The following is a 16,508-nucleotide window of genomic DNA, read 5'->3' on the forward strand; positions in this document are numbered from 1 at the left end:
TATACAGGTCTGGTTGTGTATATATATATATATTATATCCAGGACTGTGTGGTATACCCGCCCTCCTCAATGATTGTGTATAGATATATACAGGTCTGGTTGTGTATATATATATATATTATATCCAGGACTGTGTGGTATACCCACCCTCCTCAATGATTGTGTATAGATATATACAGGTCTGGTTGTGTATATATATATATTATATCCAGGACTGTGTGGTATACCCGCCCTCCTCAATGATTGTGTATAGATATATACAGGTCTGGTTGTGTATATGTATATATATATATATATATATATATATATATTATATCCAGGACTGTGTGGTATACTCGCCCTCCTCAATGATTGTGTATAGAATATATACAGGTCTGGTTGTGTATATGTATATATTATATCCAGGACTGTGTGGTATACCCGCCCTCCTCAATGATTGTGTATAGATATATACAGGTCTGGTTGTGTATATGTATATATATATATTATATCCAGGACTGTGTGGTATACCCGCCCTCCTCAATGATTGTGTATAGATATATACAGGTCTGGTTGTGTATATGTGTATATATATATATTATATCCAGGACTGTGTGGTATACCCGCCCTCCTCAATGATTGTGTATAGATATATACAGGTCTGGTTGTGTATATGTATATATATATATATATATATTATATCCAGGACTGTGTGGTATACCTGCCCTCCTCAATGATTGTGTATAGATATATACAGGTCTGGTTGTGTATATATATATATTATATCCAGGACTGTGTGGTATACCCGCCCTCCTCAATGATTGTGTATAGATATATACAGGTCTGGTTGTGTATATGTATATATATTATATCCAGGACTGTGTGGTATACCCGCCCTCCTCAATGATTGTGTATAGATATATACAGGTCTGGTTGTGTATATATATATATATATTATATCCAGGACTGTGTGGTATACCCGCCCTCCTCAATGATTGTGTATAGATATATACAGGTCTGGTTGTGTATATGTATATATATTATATCCAGGACTGTGTGGTATACCCGCCCTCCTCAATGATTGTGTATAGATATATACAGGTCTGGTTGTGTATATATATATATATATATTATATCCAGGACTGTGTGGTATACCTGCCCTCCTCAATGATTGTGTATAGATATATACAGGTCTGGTTGTGTATATATATATATATATATATTATATCCAGGACTGTGTGGTATACCTGCCCTCCTCAATGATTGTGTATAGATATATACAGGTCTGGTTGTGTATATGTATATGTATATATATTATATCCAGGACTGTGTGGTATACCTGCCCTCCTCAATGATTGTGTATAGATATATACAGGTCTGGTTGTGTATATATATATATATATTATATCCAGGACTGTGTGGTATACCCGCCCTCCTCAATGATTGTGTATAGATATATACAGGTCTGGTTGTGTATATATATATATATATTATATCCAGGACTGTGTGGTATACCCGCCCTCCTCAATGATTGTGTATAGATATATACAGGTCTGGTTGTGTATATGTATATATATTATATCCAGGACTGTGTGGTATACCTGCCCTCCTCAATGATTGTGTATAGATATATACAGGTCTGGTTGTGTATATATATATATATATTATATCCAGGACTGTGTGGTATACCCGCCCTCCTCAATGATTGTGTATAGATATATACAGGTCTGGTTGTGTATATATATATATATATTATATCCAGGACTGTGTGGTATACCTGCCCTCCTCAATGATTGTGTATAGATATATACAGGTCTGGTTGTGTATAGGTATATATATATTATATCCAGGACTGTGTGGTATACCTGCCCTCCTCAATGATTGTGTATAGATATATACAGGTCTGGTTGTGTATATATATATATATTATATCCAGGACTGTGTGGTATACCCGCCCTCCTCAATGATTGTGTATAGATATATACAGGTCTGGTTGTGTATATGTATATATATATATTATATCCAGGACTGTGTGGTATACCCGCCCTACTCAATGATTGTGTATAGATATATACAGGTCTGGTTGTGTATATGTATATATATATATATATTATCCAGGACTGTGTGGTATACCCGCCCTACTCAATGATTGTGTATAGATATATACTGGTCTGGTTGTGTATATGTATATATGTATATTATATCCAGGACTGTGTGGTATACCCGCCCTCCTCAATGATTGTGTATAGATATATACAGGTCTGGTTGTGTATATGTATATATATATATTATATCCAGGACTGTGTGGTATACCCGCCCTCCTCAATGATTGTGTATAGATATATACAGGTCTGGTTGTGTATATATATATATATATTATATCCAGGACTGTGTGGTATACCCGCCCTCCTCAATGATTGTGTATAGATATATACAGGTCTGGTTGTGTATATGTATATATATTATATCCAGGACTGTGTGGTATACCTGCCCTCCTCAATGATTGTGTATAGATATATACAGGTCTGGTTGTGTATATATATATATATATTATATCCAGGACTGTGTGGTATACCCACCCTCCTCAATGATTGTGTATAGATATATACAGGTCTGGTTGTGTATATATATATATTATATCCAGGACTGTGTGGTATACCCGCCCTCCTCAATGATTGTGTATAGATATATACAGGTCTGGTTGTGTATATATATATATTATATCCAGGACTGTGTGGTATACCCGCCCTCCTCAATGATTGTGTATAGATATATACAGGTCTGGTTGTGTATATGTATATATATATATATATATTATATCCAGGACTGTGTGGTATACCCGCCCTCCTCAATGATTGTGTATAGATATATACAGGTCTGGTTGTGTATATGTATATATATATATATATTATATCCAGGACTGTGTGGTATACCTGCCCTCCTCAATGATTGTGTATAGATATATACAGGTCTGGTTGTGTATATGTATATATATATATTATATCCAGGACTGTGTGGTATACCCGCCCTCCTCAATGATTGTGTATAGATATATATACAGGTCTGGTTGTGTATATGTATATATATATATATTATATCCAGGACTGTGTGGTATACCTGCCCTCCTCAATGATTGTGTATAGATATATACAGGTCTGGTTGTGTATATGTATATATATTATATCCAGGACTGTGTGGTATACCTGCCCTCCTCAATGATTGTGTATAGATATATACAGGTCTGGTTGTGTATATGTATATATATATTATATCCAGGACTGTGTGGTATACCTGCCCTCCTCAATGATTGTGTATAGATATATACAGGTCTGGTTGTGTATATATATATATATTATATCCAGGACTGTGTGGTATACCCGCCCTCCTCAATGATTGTGTATAGATATATACAGGTCTGGTTGTGTATATATATATATATTATATCCAGGACTGTGTGGTATACCCGCCCTCCTCAATGATTGTGTATAGATATATACGGGTCTGGTTGTGTATATGTATATATATATTATATCCAGGACTGTGTGGTATACCTGCCCTCCTCAATGATTGTGTATAGATATATACAGGTCTGGTTGTGTATATGTATATATATATATTATATCCAGGACTGTGTGGTATACCCGCCCTCCTCAATGATTGTGTATAGATATATACAGGTCTGGTTGTGTATATGTATATATATATATATATTATATCCAGGACTGTGTGGTATACCCGCCCTCCTCAATGATTGTGTATAGATATATACAGGTCTGGTTGTGTATATGTATATATATATATATTATATCCAGGACTGTGTGGTATACCTGCCCTCCTCAATGATTGTGTATAGATATATACAGGTCTGGTTGTGTATATGTATATATATATATATTATATCCAGGACTGTGTGGTATACCCGCCCTCCTCAATGATTGTTTATAGATATATACAGGTCTGGTTGTGTATATGTATATATATATATATTATATCCAGGACTGTGTGGTATACCCGCCCTCCTCAATGATTGTGTATAGATATATACAGATCTGGTTGTGTATATGTATATATATTATATCCAGGACTGTGTGGTATACCTGCCCTCCCCAATGATTGTGTATAGATATATACAGGTCTGGTTGTGTATATGTATATATATATATTATATCCAGGACTGTGTGGTATACCTGCCCTCCTCAATGATTGTGTATAGATATATACAGGTCTGGTTGTGTATATATATATATTATATCCAGGACTGTGTGGTATACCTGCCCTCCTCAATGATTGTGTATAGATATATACAGGTCTGGTTGTGTATATGTATATATATATTATATCCAGGACTGTGTGGTATACCCGCCCTCCTCAATGATTGTGTATAGATATATACAGGTCTGGTTGTGTATATGTATATATATTATATCCAGGACTGTGTGGTATACCCGCCCTCCTCAATGATTGTGTATAGATATATACAGGTCTGGTTGTGTATATATATATATATATTATATCCAGGACTGTGTGGTATACCTGCCCTCCTCAATGATTGTGTATAGATATATACAGGTCTGGTTGTGTATATATATATATTATATCCAGGACTGTGTGGTATACCCGCCCTCCTCAATGATTGTGTATAGATATATACAGGTCTGGTTGTGTATATGTATATATATTATATCCAGGACTGTGTGGTATACCCGCCCTCCTCAATGATTGTGTATAGATATATACAGGTCTGGTTGTGTATATGTATATATATATAATATTATATCCAGGACTGTGTGGTATACCCGCCCTCCTCAATGATTGTGTATAGATATATACAGGTCTGGTTGTGTATATGTATATATTATATCCAGGACTGTGTGGTATACCCGCCCTCCTCAATGATTGTGTATAGATATATACAGGTCTGGTTGTGTATATGTATATATATTATATCCAGGACTGTGTGGTATACCCGCCCTCCTCAATGATTGTGTATAGATATATACAGGTCTGGTTGTGTATATATATATATTATATCCAGGACTGTGTGGTATACCCGCCCTCCTCAATGATTGTGTATAGATATATACAGGTCTGGTTGTGTATATGTATATATATATATTATATCCAGGACTGTGTGGTATACCTGCCCTCCTCAATGATTGTGTATAGATATATACAGGTCTGGTTGTGTATATGTATATATATATATTATATCCAGGACTGTGTGGTATACCTGCCCTCCTCAATGATTGTGTATAGATATATACAGGTCTGGTTGTGTATATATATATATATATATTATATCCAGGACTGTGTGGTATACCTGCCCTCCTCAATGATTGTGTATAGATATATACAGGTCTGGTTGTGTATATGTATATATATATATATATTATATCCAGGACTGTGTGGTATACCCGCCCTCCTCAATGATTGTGTATAGATATATACAGGTCTGGTTGTGTATATGTATATATATATATTATATCCAGGACTGTGTGGTATACCTGCCCTCCTCAATGATTGTGTATAGATATATACAGGTCTGGTTGTGTATATGTATATATATATATTATATCCAGGACTGTGTGGTATACCTGCCCCTCCTCAATGATTGTGTATAGATATATACAGGTCTGGTTGTGTATATATATATATATATATTATATCCAGGACTGTGTGGTATACCTGCCCTCCTCAATGATTGTGTATAGATATATACAGGTCTGGTTGTGTATATGTATATATATTATATCCAGGACTGTGTGGTATACCCGCCCTCCTCAATGATTGTGTATAGATATATACAGGTCTGGTTGTGTATATATATATATATATATTATATCCAGGACTGTGTGGTATACCCGCCCTCCTCAATGATTGTGTATAGATATATACAGGTCTGGTTGTGTATATGTATATATATATATTATATCCAGGACTGTGTGGTATACCTGCCCTCCTCAATGATTGTGTATAGATATATACAGGTCTGGTTGTGTATATGTATATATATATATATTATATCCAGGACTGTGTGGTATACCCGCCCTCCTCAATGATTGTGTATAGATATATACAGGTCTGGTTGTGTATATGTATATATATTATATCCAGGACTGTGTGGTATACCCGCCCTCCTCAATGATTGTGTATAGATATATACAGGTCTGGTTGTGTATATGTATATATATATATTATATCCAGGACTGTGTGGTATACCTGCCCTCCTCAATGATTGTGTATAGATATATACAGGTCTGGTTGTGTATATATATATATTATATCCAGGACTGTGTGGTATACCCGCCCTCCTCAATGATTGTGTATAGATATATACAGGTCTGGTTGTGTATATGTATATATATATATTATATCCAGGACTGTGTGGTATACCCGCCCTCCTCAATGATTGTGTATAGATATATACAGGTCTAGTTGTGTTATAGTATATATATTATATCCAGGACTGTGTGGTATACCCGCCCTCCTCAATGATTGTGTATAGATATATACAGGTCTGGTTGTGTATATATATATATATATTATATCCAGGACTGTGTGGTATACCCGCCCTCCTCAATGATTGTGTATAGATATATACAGGTCTGGTTGTGTATATGTATATATATTATATCCAGGACTGTGTGGTATACCAGCCCTCCTCAATGATTGTGTATAGATATATACAGGTCTGGTTGTGTATATGTATATATATATATTATATCCAGGACTGTGTGGTATACCTGCCCTCCTCAATGATTGTGTATAGATATATACAGGTTGGTTGTGTATATGTATATATATATATTATATCCAGGACTGTGTGGTATACCCGCCCTCCTCAATGATTGTGTATAGATATATACAGGTCTGGTTGTGTATATATATATATATTATATCCAGGACTGTGTGGTATACCCGCCCTCCTCAATGATTGTGTATAGATATATATACAGGTCTGGTTGTGTATATATATATATTATATCCAGGACTGTGTGGTATACCCGCCCTCCTCAATGATTGTGTATAGATATATACAGGTCTGGTTGTGTATATGTATATATATATTATATCCAGGACTGTGTGGTATACCCGCCCTCCTCAATGATTGTGTATAGATATATACAGGTCTGGTTGTGTATATGTATATATATATATTATATCCAGGACTGTGTGGTATACCCGCCCTCCTCAATGATTGTGTATAGATATATACAGGTCTGGTTGTGTATATGTATATATATATATTATATCCAGGACTGTGTGGTATACCCGCCCTCCTCAATGATTGTGTATAGATATATACAGGTCTGGTTGTGTATAGGTATATATATATTATATCCAGGACTGTGTGGTATACCCGCCCTCCTCAATGATTGTGTATAGATATATACAGGTCTGGTTGTGTATAGGTATATATATATTATATCCAGGACTGTGTGGTATACCCGCCCTCCTCAATGATTGTGTATAGATATATACAGGTCTGGTTGTGTATATGTATATATATATTATATCCAGGACTGTGTGGTATACCCGCCCTCCTCAATGATTGTGTATAGATATATACAGGTCTGGTTGTGTATATGTATATATATATATTATATCCAGGACTGTGTGGTATACCTGCCCTCCTCAATGATTGTGTATAGCTATATACAGGTCTGGTTGTGTATATGTATATATATATATTATATCCAGGACTGTGTGGTATACCCGCCCTCCTCAATGATTGTGTATAGATATATACAGGTCTGGTTGTGTATATGTATATATATATTATATCCAGGACTGTGTGGTATACCTGCCCTCCTCAATGATTGTGTATAGATATATACAGGTCTGGTTGTGTATATATATATATATATTATATCCAGGACTGTGTGGTATACCCGCCCTCCTCAATGATTGTGTATAGATATATACAGGTCTGGTTGTGTATATGTATATATATTATATCCAGGACTGTGTGGTATACCTGCCCTCCTCAATGATTGTGTATAGATATATACAGGTCTGGTTGTGTATATTTATATATATATATTATATCCAGGACTGTGTGGTATACCCGCCCTCCTCAATGATTGTGTATAGATATATACAGGTCTGGTTGTGTATATTTATATATATATATTATATCCAGGACTGTGTGGTATACCTGCCCTCCTCAATGATTGTGTATAGATATATACAGGTCTGGTTGTGTATATATGTATATATTATATCCAGGACTGTGTGGTTTTCCCGCCCTCCTCAATGATTGTGTATATATATATACAGGTCTGGTTGTGTATATGTATATATATTATATCCAGGACTGTGTGGTATACCCGCCCTCCTCAATGATTGTGTATAGATATATACAGGTCTGGTTGTGTATATGTATATATATTATATCCAGGACTGTGTGGTATACCCGCCCTCCTCAATGATTGTGTATAGATATATACAGGTCTGGTTGTGTATATGTATATATATATATTATATCCAGGACTGTGTGGTATACCTGCCCTCCTCAATGATTGTGTATAGATATATACAGGTCTGGTTGTGTATATATGTATATATTATATCCAGGACTGTGTGGTTTTCCCGCCCTCCTCAATGATTGTGTATATATATATACAGGTCTGGTTGTGTATATGTATATATATTATATCCAGGACTGTGTGGTATACCTGCCCTCCTCAATGATTGTGTATAGATATATACAGGTCTGGTTGTGTATATGTATATATATTATATCCAGGACTGTGTGGTATACCTGCCCTCCTCAATGATTGTGTATAGATATATACAGGTCTGGTTGTGTATATGTATATATATTATATCCAGGACTGTGTGGTATACCCGCCCTCCTCAATGATTGTGTATAGATATATACAGGTCTGGTTGTGTATATGTATATATATTATATCCAGGACTGTGTGGTATACCCGCCCTCCTCAATGATTGTGTATAGATATATACAGGTCTGGTTGTGTATATGTATATATATTATATCCAGGACTGTGTGGTATACCCGCCCTCCTCAATGATTGTGTATAGCTATATACAGGTCTGGTTGTGTATATGTATATATATATATTATATCCAGGACTGTGTGGTATACCTGCCCTCCTCAATGATTGTGTATAGATATATACAGGTCTGGTTGTGTATATATATATTATATCCAGGACTGTGTGGTATACCCGCCCTCCTCAATGATTGTGTATAGATATATACAGGTCTGGTTGTGTATATGTATATATATTATATCCAGGACTGTGTGGTATACCCGCCCTCCTCAATGATTGTGTATAGATATATACAGGTCTGGTTGTGTATATGTATATATATATATTATATCCAGGACTGTGTGGTATACCCGCCCTCCTCAATGATTGTGTATATATATATACAGGTCTGGTTGTGTATATGTATATATATTATATCCAGGACTGTGTGGTATACCCGCCCTCCTCAATGATTGTGTATAGATATATACAGGTCTGGTTGTGTATATGTATATATATTATATCCAGGACTGTGTGGTATACCCGCCCTCCTCAATGATTGTGTATAGATATATACAGGTCTGGTTGTGTATATGTATATATATTATATCCAGGACTGTGTGGTATACCCGCCCTCCTCAATGATTGTGTATAGATATATACAGGTCTGGTTGTGTATATGTATATATATTATATCCAGGACTGTGTGGTATACCCGCCCTCCTCAATGATTGTGTATAGATATATACAGGTCTGGTTGTGTATATATATATATTATATCCAGGACTGTGTGGTATACCTGCCCTCCTCAATGATTGTGTATAGATATATACAGGTCTGGTTGTGTATATGTATATATATATATATTATATCCAGGACTGTGTGGTATACCCGCCCTCCTCAATGATTGTGTATAGATATATACAGGTCTGGTTGTGTATATGTATATATATATATTATATCCAGGACTGTGTGGTATACCCGCCCTCCTCAATGATTGTGTATAGATATATACAGGTCTGGTTGTGTATATATATATATATTATATCCAGGACTGTGTGGTATACCCGCCCTACTCAATGATTGTGTATAGATATATACAGGTCTGGTTGTGTATATATATATATTATATCCAGGACTGTGTGGTTTTCCCGCCCTCCTCAATGATTGTGTATAGATATATACAGGTCTGGTTGTGTATATATATATATATTATATCCAGGACTGTGTGGTATACCTGCCCTCCTCAATGATTGTGTATAGATATATACAGGTCTGGTTGTGTATATGTATATATATATTATATCCAGGACTGTGTGGTATACCCGCCCTCCTCAATGATTGTGTATAGATATATACAGGTCTGGTTGTGTATATGTATATATATATATATTATATCCAGGACTGTGTGGTATACCTGCCCTCCTCAATGATTGTGTATAGATATATACAGGTCTGGTTGTGTATATATGTATATATTATATCCAGGACTGTGTGGTATACCCGCCCTCCTCAATGATTGTGTATAGATATATATACAGGTCTGGTTGTGTATATGTATATATATATATATATTATATCCAGGACTGTGTGGTATACCCGCCCTCCTCAATGATTGTGTATAGATATATACAGGTCTGGTTGTGTATATGTATATATATATATTATATCCAGGACTGTGTGGTATACCCGCCCTCCTCAATGATTGTGTATAGATATATACAGGTCTGGTTGTGTATATGTATATATATTATATCCAGGACTGTGTGGTATACCCGCCCTCCTCAATGATTGTGTATAGATATATACAGGTCTGGTTGTGTATATGTATATATATATATTATATCCAGGACTGTGTGGTATACTCGCCCTCCTCAATGATTGTGTATAGATATATACAGGTCTGGTTGTGTATATGTATATATATATTATATCCAGGACTGTGTGGTATACCCGCCCTCCTCAATGATTGTGTATAGATATATACAGGTCTGGTTGTGTATATGTATATATATATTATATCCAGGACTGTGTGGTATACCCGCCCTCCTCAATGATTGTGTATAGATATATACAGGTCTGGTTGTGTATATGTATATATATTATATCCAGGACTGTGTGGTTTACCGCCCTCCTCAATGATTGTGTATAGATATATACAGGTCTGGTTGTGTATATATATATATATTATATCCAGGACTGTGTGGTATACCCGCCCTCCTCAATGATTGTGTATAGATATATACAGGTCTGGTTGTGTATATATATATATATTATATCCAGGACTGTGTGGTATACCCGCCCTCCTCAATGATTGTGTATAGATATATACAGGTCTAGTTGTGTATATGTATATATATATATTATATCCAGGACTGTGTGGTATACCTGCCCTCCTCAATGATTGTGTATAGATATATACAGGTCTGGTTGTGTATATATATATATTATATCCAGGACTGTGTGGTATACCCGCCCTCCTCAATGATTGTGTATAGATATATACAGGTCTGGTTGTGTATATGTATATATATATATTATATCCAGGACTGTGTGGTATACCTGCCCTCCTCAATGATTGTGTATAGATATATACAGGTCTGGTTGTGTATATGTATATATATATATATATATTATATCCAGGACTGTGTGGTATACCCGCCCTCCTCAATGATTGTGTATAGATATATACAGGTCTGGTTGTGTATATATATATATTATATCCAGGACTGTGTGGTATACCCGCCCTCCTCAATGATTGTGTATAGATATATACAGGTCTGGTTGTGTATATGTATATATATATATTATATCCAGGACTGTGTGGTATACCCGCCCTCCTCAATGATTGTGTATAGATATATACAGGTCTGGTTGTGTATATGTATATAATATTATATCCAGGACTGTGTGGTATACCCGCCCTCCTCAATGATTGTGTATAGATATATACAGGTCTGGTTGTGTATATATATATATATTATATCCAGGACTGTGTGGTATACCTGCCCTCCTCAATGATTGTGTATAGATATATACAGGTCTGGTTGTGTATATGTATATATATTATATCCAGGACTGTGTGGTATACCCGCCCTCCTCAATGATTGTGTATAGATATATACAGGTCTGGTTGTGTATATATATATATATTATATCCAGGACTGTGTGGTATACCCGCCCTCCTCAATGATTGTGTATAGATATATACAGGTCTGGTTGTGTATATGTATATATATATTATATCCAGGACTGTGTGGTATACCCGCCCTCCTCAATGATTGTGTATAGATATATATACAGGTCTGGTTGTGTATATGTATATATATATATATTATATCCAGGACTGTGTGGTATACCCGCCCTCCTCAATGATTGTGTATAGATATATACAGGTCTGGTTGTGTATATGTATATATATTATATCCAGGACTGTGTGGTATACCTGCCCTCCTCAATGATTGTGTATAGATATATACAGGTCTGGTTATGTATATGTATATATATATATATTATATCCAGGACTGTGTGGTATACCCGCCCTCCTCAATGATTGTGTATAGATATATACAGGTCTGGTTGTGTATATGTATATATATTATATCCAGGACTGTGTGGTATACCTGCCCTCCTCAATGATTGTGTATAGATATATACAGGTCTGGTTATGTATATGTATATATATATATATTATATCCAGGACTGTGTGGTATACCTGCCCTCCTCAATGATTGTGTATAGATATATACAGGTCTGGTTGTGTATATATGTATATATATTATATCCAGGACTGTGTGGTATACCCGCCCTCCTCAATGATTGTGTATAGATATATACAGGTCTGGTTGTGTATATGTATATATATATATTATATCCAGGACTGTGTGGTATACCCGCCCTCCTCAATGATTGTGTATAGATATATACAGGTCTGGTTGTGTATATGTATATATATATATTATATCCAGGACTGTGTGGTATACCCACCCTCCTCAATGATTGTGTATAGATATATACAGGTCTGGTTGTGTATATGTATATATATATATTATATCCAGGACTGTGTGGTATACCCGCCCTCCTCAATGATTGTGTATAGATATATACAGGTCTGGTTGTGTATATGTATATATATATATTATATCCAGGACTGTGTGGTATACCCGCCCTCCTCAATGATTGTGTATAGATATATACAGGTCTGGTTGTGTATATATATATATATATATTATATCCAGGACTGTGTGGTATACCCGCCCTCCTCAATGATTGTGTATAGATATATACAGGTCTGGTTGTGTATATGTATATATATATATATATATATTATATCCAGGACTGTGTGGTTTTCCCGCCCTCCTCAATGATTGTGTATAGATATATACAGGTCTGGTTGTGTATATGTATATATATATTATATCCAGGACTGTGTGGTATACCCGCCCTCCTCAATGATTGTGTATAGATATATACAGGTCTGGTTGTGTATATATATATATTATATCCAGGACTGTGTGGTTTTCCCGCCCTCCTCATTGATTGGTGGGCTTCTCACCTTCTCTCTGGTCACATGGCCTGTTGTATCCGGAGGGGTAAATCCGCCGCCGCTCTCCACATCTGTCCTCACACAAGATCTGAGGAGAGGAGCCTTACAACCGGAGAGCAAAGGACCTGTGGGGATGTCATGTGATCAGTCATGTGAGGGGGGTGGAGCTTAGAAACAGAGAGGAAATATGGTGGAAGAAGGACCTGCATGAAGTCAGTCATGTGATCACTCATGTGAGGGGGTGGAGCTCTGAAGTGGAGAGAAAAGATACTGTACAGGAGGGGGATGTAGACTTGTACAGGATGATATATATATATTATACAGGATATATACTGTACAGGAGGGGGATGTAGACTTGTACAGGATGATATATATATATTATACAGGATATATACTGTACAGGAGGGGGATGTAGACTTGTACAGGATGATATATATATATATATTATACAGGATATATACTGTACAGGAGGAGGATGTAGACTTGTACAGGATGATATATATATATTATACAGGATATATACTGTACAGGAGGAGGATGTAGACTTGTACAGGATGATATATATATATTATACAGGATATATACTGTACAGGAGGGGGATGTAGACTTGTACAGGATATATATATATATTATACAGGATATATACTGTACAGGAGGGGGATGTAGACTTGTACAGGATGATATATATATATTATACAGGATATATACTGTACAGGAGGGGGATGTAGACTTGTACAGGATGATATATATATATTATACAGGATATATACTGTACAGGAGGGGGATGTAGACTTGTACAGGATGATATATATATATTATACAGGATATATACTGTACAGGAGGGGGATGTAGACTTGTACAGGATGATATATATATATATTATACAGGATATATACTGTACAGGAGGGGGATGTAGACTTGTACAGGATGATATATATATATATTATACAGGATATATACTGTACAGGAGGGGGATGTAGACTTGTACAGGATGATATATATATATTATACAGGATATATACTGTACAGGAGGGGGATGTAGACTTGTACAGGATGATATATATATATTATACAGGATATATACTGTACAGGAGGGGGATGTAGACTTGTACAGGATGATATATATATATTATACAGGATATATACTGTACAGGAGGAGGATGTAGACTTGTACAGGATGATATATATATATTATACAGGATATATACTGTACAGGAGGAGGATGTAGACTTGTACAGGATGATATATATATATATTATACAGGATATATACTGTACAGGAGGGGAGATGTAGACTTGTACAGGATGATATATATATATTATACAGGATATATACTGTACAGGAGGAGGATGTAGACTTGTACAGGATGATATATATATATTATACAGGATATATACTGTACAGGAGGGGGATGTAGACTTGTACAGGATGATATATATATATTATACAGGATATATACTGTACAGGAGGGGGATGTAGACTTGTACAGGATGATATATATATATTATACAGGATATATACTGTACAGGAGGGGATGTAGACTTGTACAGGATGATATATATATATTATACAGGATATATACTGTACAGGAGGGGGGTGTAGACTTGTACAGGATGATATATATATATATTATACAGGATATATACTGTACAGAAGGGGGATGTAGACTTGTACAGGATGATATATATATATATTATACAGGATATATACTGTACAGGAGGGGATGTAGACTTGTACAGGATGATATATATATATTATACAGGATATATACTGTACAGGAGGAGGATGTAGACTTGTACAGGATGATATATATATATTATACAGGATATATACTGTACAGGAGGGGGATGTAGACTTGTACAGGATGATATATATATATTATACAGGATATATACTGTACAGGAGGGGGATGTAGACTTGTACAGGATGATATATATATATTATACAGGATATATACTGTACAGGAGGAGGATGTAGACTTGTACAGGATGATATATATATATATTATACAGGATATATACTGTACAGGAGGGGGATGTAGACTTGTACAGGATGATATATATATATTTATACAGGATATATACTGTACAGGAGGGGGATGTAGACTTGTACAGGATGATATATATATATTATACAGGATATATACTGTACAGGAGGGGGATGTAGACTTGTACAGGATGATATATATATATATTATACAGGATATATACTGTACAGGAGGGGGATGTAGACTTGTACAGGATGATATATATATATTATACAGGATATATACTGTACAGGAGGAGGATGTAGACTTGTACAGGATGATATATATATATTATACAGGATATATACTGTACAGGAGGGGGATGTAGACTTGTACAGGATGATATATATATATTATACAGGATATATACTGTACAGGAGGGGGATGTAGACTTGTACAGGATGATATATATATATTATACAGGATATATACTGTACAGGAGGAGGATGTAGACTTGTACAGGATGATATATATATATTATACAGGATATATACTGTACAGGAGGGGGATGTAGACTTGTACAGGATGATATATATATATTATACAGGATATATACTGTACAGGAGGAGGATGTAGACTTGTACAGGATGATATATATATATATTATACAGGATATATACTGTACAGGAGGAGGATGTAGACTTGTACAGGATGATATATATATATTATACAGGATATATACTGTACAGGAGGGGGATGTAGACTTGTACAGGATGATATATATATATATTATACAGGATATATACTGTACAGGAGGAGGATGTAGACTTGTACAGGATGATATATATATATTATACAGGATATATACTGTACAGGAGGGGGATGTAGACTTGTACAGGATGATATATATATATTATACAGGATATATACTGTACAGGAGGAGGATGTAGACTTGTACAGGATGATATATATATATTATACAGGATATATACTGTACAGGAGGAGGATGTAGACTTGT

The 16,508-nt window shown here is 35.4% G+C and overlaps 1 protein-coding gene across 2 annotated transcripts in view; it reads right to left on the bottom strand.

The window, feature by feature from the left end:
• Positions 1-13,664, bottom strand: part of LOC130344853 (gastrula zinc finger protein XlCGF57.1-like) — a 66,106-nt gene extending 52,442 nt beyond the window's left edge. The window contains exon 1 of one of the 2 annotated variants that reach the window (XM_056554470.1): positions 13,534-13,664. The gene's annotated coding sequence lies outside the window, so the exon portion shown is untranslated. The remainder of the gene's footprint in view (positions 1-13,533) is intronic. The other variant, XM_056554471.1, reaches the window with a different exon arrangement.
• Positions 13,665-16,508: the final 2,844 nt, after the last annotated feature.

The sequence above is a fragment of the Hyla sarda genome, unplaced genomic scaffold (assembly GCF_029499605.1).
Source record: "Hyla sarda isolate aHylSar1 unplaced genomic scaffold, aHylSar1.hap1 scaffold_737, whole genome shotgun sequence".
Taxonomy (NCBI): domain Eukaryota; kingdom Metazoa; phylum Chordata; class Amphibia; order Anura; family Hylidae; genus Hyla; species Hyla sarda.